Consider the following 14,639-nt stretch of genomic DNA (forward strand, 5'->3'; position numbering starts at 1 on the left):
GAGTTTTCTTCATCATCCAATTCTAGGGTCTTGATGAGGTGTGTATTTCAATAAGCATCAAAAGACAAAGCAATGACAAACACAATGAAATTTGAAATAAGACAGGTTTAGGTCTCAGACAGACCTATGTTCTAACATGTAGTATGATTTTGAGAAGTTATTAATGCCTATTCTCCATCATTCCATGGTACATTGGCTTCATTGTTAACTGTACTGACCCTAATGATCTTATGAACTGATGGAATTGAAATAGGCCTGAGACTGAAACTTTCCAATTGTTGGTAAAATCTGGAAAAACCTATAGAAATTCACACACACACATATAATATATATATATATGTAATATATATATAAATAAATATATATAGAAAGTTAAGGATTAAATTGCCCCAGGCTTGAGCTGGCAGACAGATACAGAAACCAAAGAAAGTGTCAAAGACTGTATTTTAAATTTTTTTAAGTCTTGCATGCTATTATCTGAGAGTTATTTACAAATATGTGCATGCTTGTATCTGTATAAAGAAAAATTAAGACTCATGACTACCTAATGCTTCAAATATAACAAAATAACCAATATAACCAATATAATACTTACTTTGATCCTCTATTACCCCCAAATTCTTGTTTATATTGGCATCAACACTGTTAGTAATTACTTACCTATTTTTAGAGGTGTGTATAAGATTCAAGTATAGATGAAATGTGTAATGTAGATATGAATATATAGTAAGATATGATTAGATGTGTAGGTAGACATACTTTCCAATATAAACATAACTCTAGGTAAATGATCAATACTGATAAGTATTATAGAGAAAGATACTGAGCAAATACAGTTATAAGCATGGCAAAGATTTGGAAACATACGGTGTAGTAAATTGTAGTGAAAGACTTGTGCAGGCATTGAGGTGAATGTATCTATGTTTCTTGATCTATCAGAATGTAAGATGCTTCTCCTTGAGTTTCTGTCACCAAGGAGTTTCCTGGCTCTCATGTCTACCTCATCATGAAGGATTTTATGTACCCTTCAAATTGCAAGCAAAATAAGTCCTTCTCATCCTCAGTTGCTCCTGTGCGGCATGTAGACCAGTGATAAGATGGTAACTGCCAGGCTTTTCCTTCTGTTTGAAGTCTGTATTCCTTTGCCAAAGTCTGGCCTCTCCCTTTATCTCAGAGATGGTTCCATAGCATTCTATAGGGATGTCACGCTTTCTAGGCATTTTTCACTATACAAGTACTCCCTAGTTAAGTCTTTTTATTTTTATTTGCTCTTCTCTCATACAAGTCATCCTGACTGTAGTTTTCCCTCTCTCCAGTCCTCCCAGTCGCCCTCCCAGATCTACTGCTTCTTTGTTTCCCTTCAATAAAGAGGAGGCTTCCCAGGGAAATCAACTGTACACAGTATAACATGGTGCGGTAAGACTAGGCACAGACCCTCATATCAGATATTTCCAAAATACAGATATTTCTGAAGTAAATTTCTAAAGTAGTTTTTAAATTCAACACTTTATCCCAGAAATCTGATAGCAATTACTGAAAATAAAACCTGGTTGCTTTCTTCGCAACAAGCTTCATTTGTATATTTCTGCAATATATTGATGCTTAAACACCAGGAGTTGTCTGAGCACTATCACCATTAAGCCATGTATTATTATTTCTTCTTTTTTTTTCTTTTTTTTTTTTTGTTTTTTTTGTTTTTTGTTTTTTTGAGACAGGGTTTCTCTGTGGTTTTGGAGCCTGTCCTGGAACTAGCTCTTGTAGACCAGGCTGGTCTCGAACTCACAGAGATCCGCCTGTCTCTACCTCCCGAGTGCTGGGATTAAAGGCGTGCGCCACCACGGCCCGGCCTTATTATTTCTTCTTAAAGGAAAGAAATTATTTTATTATTTTCAGTTCTTTAATATGTTAGCTCTATGTACGTAATATTTGAGAGCTTTATAATAGAAAAATAATGTTAGTTTAATATCAAGTGCAACTATGTTTGAAAAATGCATGGATTAAAGAGTGGAAGTGATAATTATATGTGGCAAAATTTGACAGAAATAGCCACCTAGGTAAATCTAATTTGACTGATTTTTAAATTGTGTTAATGATACCTGTACTGGATGTTGTTCTTCTCTGCAATGCTATGCTCCTCTCTAAATATTCTCTCTGATACAAATTCCCATTTCTGTTGGAATACAGTGTTATTGGAGGCAAACAAAACATAAAGTGACTTTTTTTTAAGGAATAATATAACCTGTCCCTTTCATCTGGTGAGAGAAGTGGAAGGTTGCCAGACAGGGTTTATAGTTTCTTTAAAGTCAGGCTGTGGAAGCACAGATTACCCTAGTGCATGTACTTATATTGTAACATGTTTTGTTTTTAAGTTTATATATGGCTTGAGGTGGTATTCATATTTTCCGAGACTTAGGGAAATTAAGAATCTACAGGACAATGTTTCTCCATATGTGTTCCCACCATCACTGGCATCACCATTTCCTGGGATGCTTTATGGATGCAATGTCCCATCTCTGTCCCTGGCAGAAGGAATCAGAATGCAAGGGAAGACTCTACAGTGGTTTGAGCAGCAGAGAAATCTAATCATACTAAGCAGAATAATTGCTGCCTACTGGTTCCTTAAAGGGGCTGGGATAGGGCTGGCCCCTCTAACACCAGGCACATTGCTTCTTAAAACCACAACACTCAAGGCATATAGGTTTTGGGTTTAGCAGAAGAACTAGTTTTTGTTTTTGTTTTTTTTTTTTTTGCATTTTGCATTTTGCAATGACATCATTCCTCATTTGAAGAATTATCCTCACAACATTTCTTTTATATTTGCCAAATGTGACAAGAGGAGAAAAAGTTGCAACAAAAATATGTCCATAATGAAAGTTATGCAGTGACTATATTTCAATTCAATCAGAAGCATGTAATAATAAAACACAGCAGGATCAGCATAAGATAGAACCCATAAATATTTGGCCATAGAAGGGAGGGGAACCATAAAAAGCTGTCTTAGGAGCCCAACATGGTAATGACACTCATGAACTCATAGTAATTGTGGTTACCTGCTTGAGGACTGAAAAAGACAGAACCAGTATACATTCAGTCACTGAAGGGGCAGAGGTTCATGAGGCCCCGCTTAGGGAGGCTAACAGCGGTTCAAAGTTGCCAGATGCAGGGGAAGGAAGTCATTGTCTTTAGTAATGTAGCTACTGGTGAGTTCATGCTTCATTGAACATCTCATCAAGTCCCACAGGATGACCTGCTTAGACCAGTGGGCCACAAAACAAAGAAAAAACAGAAAGACTCAAAAGTGTGTTGTGAACTTGGTCAGAGTAGGTTGGAGGTGGGGGTTGTCAGGGTATAGGAGATACCCTGTGTGTGGACAGATGAAAGTGACAATTACATATTAGGTACATGTATAAAATGTTTAAATGATAAACTTAAAAAAGAGACAAAATGTAGAGCTCAATAAAAATTAATTTAAAAAGACAGACAAAGAACATGTTTTATTTCCTATATACTTTTCTGGGAAATTTGGACTTAGCTAATGTTAAATTAGAATCCCAAAGAACAGTGACAGCGTTCTCCTGTATTTATAAATTGTCTTTGATTCAGGTGTTTCCAGGTACTATTTGTTAATGCTTTTGTCATTAGTTTAAACAAGATATTTGGAGACAAAATAGAGGTGATTTACAGAAATACACACACATGTGCATGCAGTCACACAAACACATGTACAAATGTACTACACGCATACACGTGCATGCACATGTACATATACATAATACATTTGGATGTGCCCATACACACATAACCATGCATAACACATATGCACATAAACATCCAATACACACACCTATAAAAGTGTTTCTATACATACACACATATACATGGCCAAATACACGCATATATGCACACAGGCACATATTGATACACACAGATGTGCACATTTGTTCACATACGTGGATACACACACACATGCATACAGACACACAATCAAAGTGAATGACCAGAGATTTACCTAACTCACCTTGACATCTCAGATCCAAGAGGACAATTCCATGGAGCTGCTTTTGCTGGACAAGAGCTAAGCCTATGCTTCCAGAGATGTCAGTACACAGGTGGAAATGAGAGCAAACAGGTTCTACGAATGAGTGTTCATGCCAGCCCTTCATATCAGCTGCTGTATGGCTTACTTGAGAGTATATCTAGTGGTTATTGAAGCAGGAAAGGTTGAGGAAAGGGTGGTTAGTGGGAGCTGGGATTTGATTAGTGGATGCTGTATGTGTATGTTGAAGTATAGCACCAAACTCCAACAAAATGTACGTTAAAATATATTAATCAGAAATAAAATCTAAAAACTACAAGTCCCTAGCCTGGCATCTAGGACTCTAAGGATTCTTACTGGTATTCTCTCAGGCTTGCAGCATCCCAACACCCACCTTTCTGAACTGTTTGCTGACTGCAGGACTTTCTTGCTCTCTTTGATAGTATTTCCCCTTCCCTTCCAGCAGGACAGGATGACAGCTTCCCTGTGAGCTAGAGGTCAGTGATGTAACTGCATCATCCTGTCTCCAGACTAACATTCCAACAAAAGTCACGTATGGTACCTAGTTCTCAACTGGAGCTATTGTCATGCCTTTGTTTCTTTACTGCGTGTGAACACTTGACAAAGGGACTATGAATCCAATGACCTTCAAGAAGGCATGATGCAGAGCATTGCTCTGTTGGAGAAGAGAGCCGCTTGTTGGTTCCCAGCTGACTGGCTAGCTTAGACCCAAAATAATCACACAGAAACCATACAAAGAAGATAATGTATTAGATTTCTGAAACTGTAAGTCAGGGCCCATGAAATGTTTTCCTGTATAAGAGTTGCCATGGTCATGGTGTCTCTTTTCAGCAATAGAAACCCTAAGTAAGACAGTATATACTCTAATGCACATACAAGATGGGATCTCTATTGCATATATAATGCAATCAAATTAGCATTTATCTTTAAACAGTACATCCTATCAACATATCCACTTGTACTATATGTATATGTACCTATGCTACTCTCATCATCTACACTCCAACCTTGCCTGCTTTCAAAAACACAATGCATAAACATTTATACACGACAATAGATGGGGCCTTGCACATTTGTGTTCCACATTCCCTGCAAACATTCCATGCAGCCAGCCCTACTTTATTTGTTTTTTTTCTTTTTATTTATTTATTTATTTATTAAAGATTTCTGCCTCCTCCCCACCACCACCTCCCATTTCCCTCCCCCTCCCACAATCAAGTCTCCCTCCCTCGTCTGCCCTAAGAGCAATCAGGGTTCCCTGCCCTGTGGGAAGTCCAAAGACCATCTACCTCCATCCCGGTCTATTAAGAGGAGTATCCAAACTGCCTAGGCTCCCACAAAGCCAGTACGTTATACAAACATAAAGATAAATGTCTCATATCTCCTTCCTTAGTCCCAAACCACATACATAAGTATACTTGTTCTCCCATATTGACACTACCAGCAGGTTGGTTTTATTTGACACTGTAAAATGAGAGATGAGAGTCTGGTAGAGATTTGAAAAGAATGAATTTGAATATTTATCTTATTGGCACAAGATATTTGAGGCTTTTCTGTCTGTCTGACTGAAGTTTCTTTTCTACTGAAGGACCTATGCTATGAGAAGCTCCTATATTTACAGAGTCAACATTGAAGTAATTGTCATTGTATTACCTTGATCATTATTACTGCCCCTTTTATAGAGAAATTCAGTAAACACAGAAATTACTGCCTTCAACATTTGTAAAATGGATTTAAGATGCAGACACTAAAGTTCTGAGAAAAGTAACTTTATTGTAGCGTGAGCGACCTAATCAGGCAGATAACTACATGTTTTCTAGTCCCTGGAATCCAGTTATTCTCAGCTTGGTGCAGGGTGGGGGCATTTTCTCCCATGCAACAATGGGAATGGCTGAAGTTCATTTCTGCTTATAAAAACTTGTAGGAAGAAGGTGATTGCCACTGGCATTTAGTGGGTAGATACCAGAGATACCTTTTGGTTTATTTAATATAGTAACTGCTGTGAGCTCATGAATGTAGAGGTTCTGCTATGCACAGAAGACAGTGTGCTACTCTCTCCTTCCCTCACCTCTGGTCCTTACATTCTTTCTGACACCCCTTCCAAGATGATATCTTACCTGTGTATGTGTGTGTGTCTGTGATGTGTATGTGTATTTGTGAACGTCTGTGTGTGTCTGTGTGATGTGCATATCCAATTTGTGGCAGATAATTTCACAGACACTTATTCTCTGCAGTTTGACATGTCTTGAATTTCTACATTAAACATTATTCATCACATAAAAATGTCTCTGATGAGGCAGGCAGATCTCTGTGAGTTCGAGACCAGCCTGGTCTACAAGCTCTAGTTCCAGGACAGGCTCCAAAACCACAGAGAAACCCTGTCTCGAAAAGCCAAAAAAAAAAAAAAAAAAAATGTCTCTGATGTTTCCCGATAACTACACTAATCTATGGGTATAATGATTCAGTTTTACAGGGCAGTTTGATACTATGTTGACACACACACATATTAAGTGTGGCTAAAGGACTATCATCAATCTATGTATAATGTGTGTATGTATCATTACCTATCTATATGTCTATCATCTTTATCTCTCTCTTTCCCTAGCTATCTACCATCTATGTATGTATGTATGTTTGTGTATATGTATTGATCTATCTATCTATCTATCTATCTATCTATCTATCTATCTATCTATCATCTATCCATCTATAGTAATATAATATATGGTTCAATTAGTGTTAATGGTTTAATTGGAGTTACCTTACAAGGAGATAATGTTCTTCCCAAAAGCCATAGGCTACTAAATAAAAAGTCAAATGTCAGATATGGGATATCTCCATTTGAGTTGTTGGTCAAGATGTCTTAGAGACTACCAAAATAATATAGACTATTGTCATTGCTATTTGTTGTCCCTTGAAACTTGATGATAAGACTCCATTTTAGAAGACATCAAACATTTTGGTCACTGAACATGGAATCAGTTTGGTACTTATCAGGAAGCTTCCTCACTGTTTTTTTTTTTTTTTTTATAGTACCAGAAGGTGCCACACAGGCTGCTGGAATAGAAAAATTATCAACAGTCTTGTCCAGCCATAAATCACTTAACTACAGTAATGACGAGACAAGATATTCACATGAGTGTGATAGTGGCATGACAATTATGAGGAAAATCAACTGCATTTTTAGTAAATTTAAAACATACACGAGGAGAAAATACATGTCTAGTACTGTAAATACAGTGAAAAACACATGGTAGAGGAGCTCATAGATCCAAGGAGTGAATCTATTGCTATTTTGCTAAATAGACAAAAATACTTTAAAAATATTCCACAATGTCCAGAATAGTTTCTATAAAGAATCATGTTCCCTCAAATGCCGATGCAGATCAAAAGGAAGCTTCCTGGCTATACCAGGTGGCCTGGATAGGGAGGTGGCTTTCTCTTTATAATGATCTGCCTAAGCATGTACTCTGGAAGAATTTGAAAGGTGTGGATAAAGTAGAAACATAAGGCACTGGGTTTTGATCCTACTACATGTACTGGCTTTGTGGGAGCCTAACCAGTCTGGATGTTCACCTTCCTAGACCTGGATGGAGGGGGGAGGACCTTGGACTTCCCACAGGGCAGGGAACCCTGACAGCTCTTTGGACGGGAGAGGAAGGGGGGGAGGAATGGTGGGAGGGGGAGAGGAGTGGGGGAGGGGGAGGGAAATGGGAGGCTGGGAGGAGGCGGAAATTTTTTTCAATAAAACAAAATTTTAAAAAGTTTCTCATCACTTGTTGATGAAAGCTGTTAGTTTGTTCCTGGCTGCCCAGATATGAAATAATCACATAGAAACCACATTATTTGCAATATTGTTTGGCCAATAGCTTAAGCATATTTCTGGCTAATTCATATCCTAAACTAACCCATTTCCATTAATCTGTGTATTGCCACATGGCTGTGGCTTACTGGGTAAAATTCCATTTGGTGTCTGTCTCTGGTGGGCCTAAATGGCATCTTTCAACTCTGCCTACTCTCTCTCTCTATATTTCTTCCAACCTGGCTATATTTTGTTAATCTATTGGCCAAAAGCAGCTTCTTTATTAATCAATAAAAGCAACACATAGATAAAAGGACTTCCCATACCATTAAACATTTTCTTTTTAAATAAAATGGAAGGTTTTAACTTTTACATAGTAAAATTACATATAAAAAACAGTTATCAAGGAAGAATTATAGTTACAATATTTATATCTACTTTATCTTTTATCATAACTAAGTAAAACTGTAACTATCTATTCTTCAACTCCATCAAAGACTCCAGAAGGATTTAATATTATCTAAGTAAACAGGAAGTGTATTGTAAGCAACTTACAAAACTAGAGAAATGACAGGGATATATTGCTGCCTGGACAGTCACCCAAAGATTTTCTGTATCATTGTGGCATCCATACTCAGCCTATAGGCCCATAGTATCCAGTAGACTTTTCCATGAAGCAGGAAATTTCAAAGACAGTTCTGCCTATATAGGCAGTTTGTCAGTCACTTTCTTTTGTGTCCTGCAGAATGTCTGGCAGACTCTTTCATGAAGCTGGAACCCCCTGAAGAATGTTCTCACCTCTAGGCAAGTTCAGCAGTCATTTCTCTGTGGGTCCTGCATGTCTTGTTCATACAACATAATATAAAGAAGTCCAGGCAAGAGAAGTTTCTTGCCTAATAGCTAACCAATGTCATAAGGAGACCTTTGGATGCCCATCATCCTCTTGAAGTAATTGGTGCTGCCAGGAGCAGATGTGTCTCACTGTCATGAAAAATACTAGACTCTTAAAACATTTTAAATTCCATACTCTTAGTCTTTGAAAAATCTGAAGAATAACTATCCATCTGAAATATATCTGTACATCTAGCACAAGCTTGACTATTATAGATGACTCTCTATTAACCTGTATTTCTTAATTACGCATTACACTTTTCAATGAACTTCACAAACACAATACCTTAATCAAGAGCAGAAATACATATAACAAATTTGACCTTAAATTTGTATCCATAGACCAAGATCCATACCAATGTAAATCTCTATAGCATATCCCTTTAAATATAAACAAACATTTATAAACAATCATTTAGGGAATTTGGACGTAGATCTCTCAAAACTGCTTTCTGCTTTTTGTTGGGCAAAGTAATTTCGGGGGTGTTTGTGTTGACTTTTCAGAGGATCTTGGCCTATCAAACCACGTTAGTCTGGAAGAAATCCACAGGTTCTCATCCTCTGTGGAAATAAAAGAACAACTTCTATTCCAAAGCAACAAACCCTTATAGACCCAAATTAAAGATGCCTTTAAGGTATATATATATATATATATATATATATATATATATATATATATATATATGTTTAGCTTAGCAGCCTGTACAATAAAATATCTCTGTATTTAGCTCAATCACAGTAAAAAAATTCAAAGAAAATAGAATAATATACATAATCCAGACACTGTATTTTCCATCTCTACTTGGCTTATTTTTCTTTACTTCTTTTAATCTATGACTGTCTGTACTCTGTCTCTTTAAAGACTTTGTTTTTTTTTTTCAATGATTTGTTTCTTTATATAACTCTCTATACTCTTTTTGTTCTTTCTCCAAAGCATATGTATATTTATTCAACACTCTAACCCATTTAGAGGGTATTTTTTTTTATCCGAATCTGTCTTTATTGTGTACTTGTAATTATTTCTGATCAAAAGGGCCCCCTTTATTTCTTAAATGCTTAGTGGGTGTGACTAGGCACAACGCAGCCCTGCCTGTTTGCTCTACATAGTCCAACATAGCAGAGGCATGTTCCTTGCTTCTGAGAGTCATGTACATTGCCCTATTTTTAGGCACACAGTGTGTCTATGTTGCTATTAAGCAAGTTGTAGCACTCTACTCCCATTAAAATGCTCTATAGCCATACCTCCCAAAAGAGTCAGAGCCATTTATGCTGACAAACAAGGAAGCCTTCTTAAGGAGTCATGCAGTTTTTGCTGTTGCTGCGCTGAGTTTGGAAATCTCTTAAAAGAATCAGCTTCTGCTTGCTTCTAGCTAACAAAGCTTACCTGAGAAAATGTTGCAACCAAAAAACCTTGGTTAACTCTGTTATTTTGTGTCTAGAATTTCTTTTTAAGCTTTCTCAGATTTTATGTGGATATAGTTGACCATGTTGGGCACCAATTTGTTGACAAAAGCTGTTAGTTCATTCTTGGCTGCCCAGACCTAAAATAATTACACAGAAACTATATTATTTGCAATACTGTTTGGCCAAATGCTTAAGCATATTTCTGGCTAACTCATATCCTAAATTAACCCATCTCTATTAATCTGTGTGTCACCACATGGCTGTGTCTTACCAGGTTATGTTCTGTCTGGCATCTGTCTTTGCCGGGGATGCATGACATTTCTTGATTCTGCCTTCTCTCTCTCTCTCTCTCTCTCTCTCTCTCTCTCTCTCTATATATATATATATATATATATATATATATATATATATAATCTTTCAGCCTTGCTATATTCTGTTAAGCCTTTGGTCAAAAAGCAGATTCTTTATTATCCAATAAAATAAACACAGAAGGACCTCCCACACCAATCACTCACATCAAGAAATGTGAATTTCATTAAAAGACAACCCTCTAAATATGAGTTACATATGCTGATGAATGACCACCTATATTTCCTCAGTTACATGCCATCTCTTCAATAGCAATTAAGAGAAACCAGGAAGACCAAATGCCCAGTTTTGCTGTATGAAATTAATCAGCTGGACAAGTGCTCATGGAACCAAAATGCACTCATCTTGGTCTCTCATTGAATGAATTACCAACCAGGGGAAACTCAGAGGACTGAATGCCCCCTGGCAGCTTTTCATAGCTGAAGAATCTGACAGTCTTGGCTTAGAGTTCTCTACTGTCATTATTTTTCAGGTCACAGAGACTTCTAGGTTTGTGGATAATGAGTCTCTTTATAGGAGGAAAAACAAGCTAGATCTCATTTGATGCATTATGAAGTTTCTAAGCCAGACTCCGTAGTTTCATTCTTAGAAACAAAATCCATCTGTAGTCTGCTGCAGATGGCATGGGATCTCTGTTCATCAGAAGATTGATTAGTTCATTTATTGGTTTATTTCCTGACATCAGAGCTTTACAGAACCAAAACTTTTTCTTCTGGTTTTTCTAATGACCATGGAATATCATTACAAGTGGTTTAAATAGCCGGGTGGTGGTGGCACACGCCTTTAATTGCAGCACTCAGGAGGCAGAGACAGGCGGATCTCTGTGAGTTCGAGGCCAGCCTGGTCTACAAGAGCTAGTTCCAGGACAGGAACCAAAAGCTACGGAGAAACCCTGTCTTGAAAAATCCAAAAAAAAAAAAAAAAAAAAAAAAACAAAAACAAAAAAAACCAAAAAAACAAAAAACAAAAAAAAGTGGTTTAAATAACCCTTTGGTATCCACACAGTGTTGTATTGCTTATAAAGACCGTGCATGGTTGATTCTCACTATAGTCTGATAACCTATAGGCAACAGCATGCTAAATGGAAAAACATTTTCAAAGCATTCCCACTAAGATAAATACAAGACAAAGATGTCCACACATCCTAGTCCTATTCAATATTGTTCTTGAAGTCTTAGCTACATCAATAATCCAATAGAAAAGGGGATACAGATATGAAAATGAATGCCAAAATATTCCTATTTTCAGTTCATAAGGTATTACATGTAAGAGAGTCCAAAGACCTCACCAAAAACATCTGGTGCTGGTAAACACTTCACCAATGTGTCAGAATCCAAGTAGTAGTTTTGCAGTATAACACCAGCAAACATATTGAAAAAGAAAAGAAATCAGGAAAACAGTCTTCCACTCAGAACACACAAACATAGACACATACAGAAAGACATATTTATTTTCCAGAAATATATATTATTTTTGAATATATATTTGGAAATAAACCTAACCAAGAAATAAAAGATCTCTACAGTGAAAACTTGATCTCATTATTGATTTATTAAAGTAAGTAGAGCTGACTACCACCAAGGTGAGTTCTGAGTGGAAACTCACTTTCAAGTAGATATAACTGGCTGGTCAAACCAAACTCATGCTTCTACATTTGAACTTCAGAAAGGCTAGGAAAATGAGCTCCACATGAGATCAAAGGCACATATATTGTAAAGTTTCTTGCATAAATTTACAAGTCCACTACATAAGGCCAAAGCACTCAGTGACTGGCATGTTCAGATCTTGGCAAAACATCATATTGTCACTTACATTGGGGTGGCATCTGTCAGTTTATACCCATTGAGTTGAAAATGATGACTGACTTTTGACCGAGTAAAATCTAAAATCTTTTATTTTCTCATTGGTTAGGCTCTTTATGGGGGGCTCGTATGTGATATATCAATAAGTTAAAATGCTTCAAGACCTCAGGAAGACACTTGGTTGCTTCAGACAACTTCATTATTCCATGTTCTAGAACATCTTTATAAATCTCTGTGTTTAATTGATCCCACTTTTATTTGCAAAAATTTTGAACTTTTACATTTTCATTGAGACATAATCCATGCAAAATCTTCATATGTATACATTTTGATGAGTTTGTATATATGCACATATACAAACATAAAACCAGGAATATATGGGTAAGTATATGTAAATATATATGTAAAAATGTTTGTGCACACATGTATATAAGGTCATTAAAGTAGGAGCTATGTTTTTTACATGATTTAAGCATGTAAAATTACAATGCCTTGTTGCTGCCTATAGGTACTATGCCCTATAGCAGACCCAAAGCAAGTGTTCACTCTGCGAAGCTTAGACATTATGCTTACTGAACAGAAACTCCCTGTGTCTCCCTTTCTCCTAACTTCTGACAACCACCACTTATACTCTCTGTTGCTATGAGTAATCATGAAGTATTTAGTTCTCAAAGTTCTGGCAGCTAGGAATTACTCTCCAGACAATAGATGATAAAATGTACTTTTGAGATCTGACGTGTTCAGACAGAAAGATTTATTTTAGCACATGCAACCATCTTGGTAGGGAAGGTATGGATCAGTTCATGGTATCTGGAATGTGGAGTGGAATTACACATCTTTATGGAGCAAAGAGCAGAAAGTGAGAAAGGAACTAGTCTGTGCATAGTATTCAAAGGTCAACCCCTACTGATCTATATTCTCCTTGTAGTTCCATAATTTCTCAAAAACAATTGCAGCATCTAGGGAAGAAACTTGCAATACAAAAGCCTGTTAGTGGATGATTCAGGATCAAATCATAACATCAGAGTAACAGGACCACCGTATCACTCTATAGTAAGACTGAGCCAAGATACTCCAGTCATTTCAATGAGTCTAAGCCTATTGATTTTTAAGTAGATCCATTTCTTCCTGTGAGTAAACACAGGATCAGACAGAAAAATCAGCACCAAATAAAACATATCCTAAATTAACTGAAAGACACAAGAAATAACATCAAAAAAAAAATCATAAGAGTTAGAAAATCATACTACTAATAATATAAAGATGGAAAAATGTTATAAGCAAACAAAGAAACCAAGCTCAGATAAATAAAAGAATCAGAAACATAAAAAATAAAAATGAACTCTTAGAAATCATAAATTTTGGTCACAATGAAAATCTCAGCAGAAGCTTTAGAAAATAATGTGATATTTCCCAGAAAGCAAAAGGGCTAGTATTAATGAGCTGGAACAGAAGAGAATGGTGACAGTAAGCATGCAGACAGGTTGGGAAATAGTCAAGAGGTCTAAATCCAAAAATAAATTGTATAAAGTATAGAGTCTCTGGACAAGGGAGGTATTGTGCGCATGCACTCTCAACAGCCATGGCTATCTATGTCATGCCCACAGAAGACCACATCAGTAAACATTCCAGCATGGGTAGGAGAAGGGTTCATAAAGCCCTGCTTGTGGTGGAGGAGTGACAGGCAGTAAATGGCTTCTGAGGGAGGGAGAGTTAGTTTCATTTATTCATTTGTTTGAGAGGCAATCTCCATGATAAGTTTTTCATGTCCATATACCCACATGCATATGGCCAACACCGATTCAACTTATATGTTACTGTATCTGTAGCCAAATCAAAATGTCTTCATTTCTGGGTCACTCAGTTATTTGATCTGTACGTCTTATTTTATTATACTTAGACAGTTTGGGACGTACCTAGTATTTTCCATTCTTATTGTTTTTCTTGTTTTCGCTAATATTGATACTGGGATATTTGAACAGATATACCTCATGTTACAGGGTACTGAAAACTATGACATGGGGAGGGGGAGATTCCTGAACTTCCAGGTAGGTGAACCCAACTCCAAAATTGGCTTTTTTTGGGGAAGATATAAAGCTTGGGATGTACAAAAACCTTAACCTCACCTATTGGAAAGTGAAACAGTATGGATAACCAGACTTTAAATATCATAACTGAACATTTAGCAATGTTCAGTGACACACAGTGATATGGGAGGTGCTTAGTGAGAGGCACAGATGGACAAAATAGTCACTATGTCTCCTGGTGGGACAGTCGAGCTTGCTAGAAGAAGGAGTGTGGTGTAGATGTCCTC

The sequence above is a fragment of the Chionomys nivalis genome, chromosome 17, assembly GCF_950005125.1.
Source record: "Chionomys nivalis chromosome 17, mChiNiv1.1, whole genome shotgun sequence".
NCBI lineage: Eukaryota > Metazoa > Chordata > Mammalia > Rodentia > Cricetidae > Chionomys > Chionomys nivalis.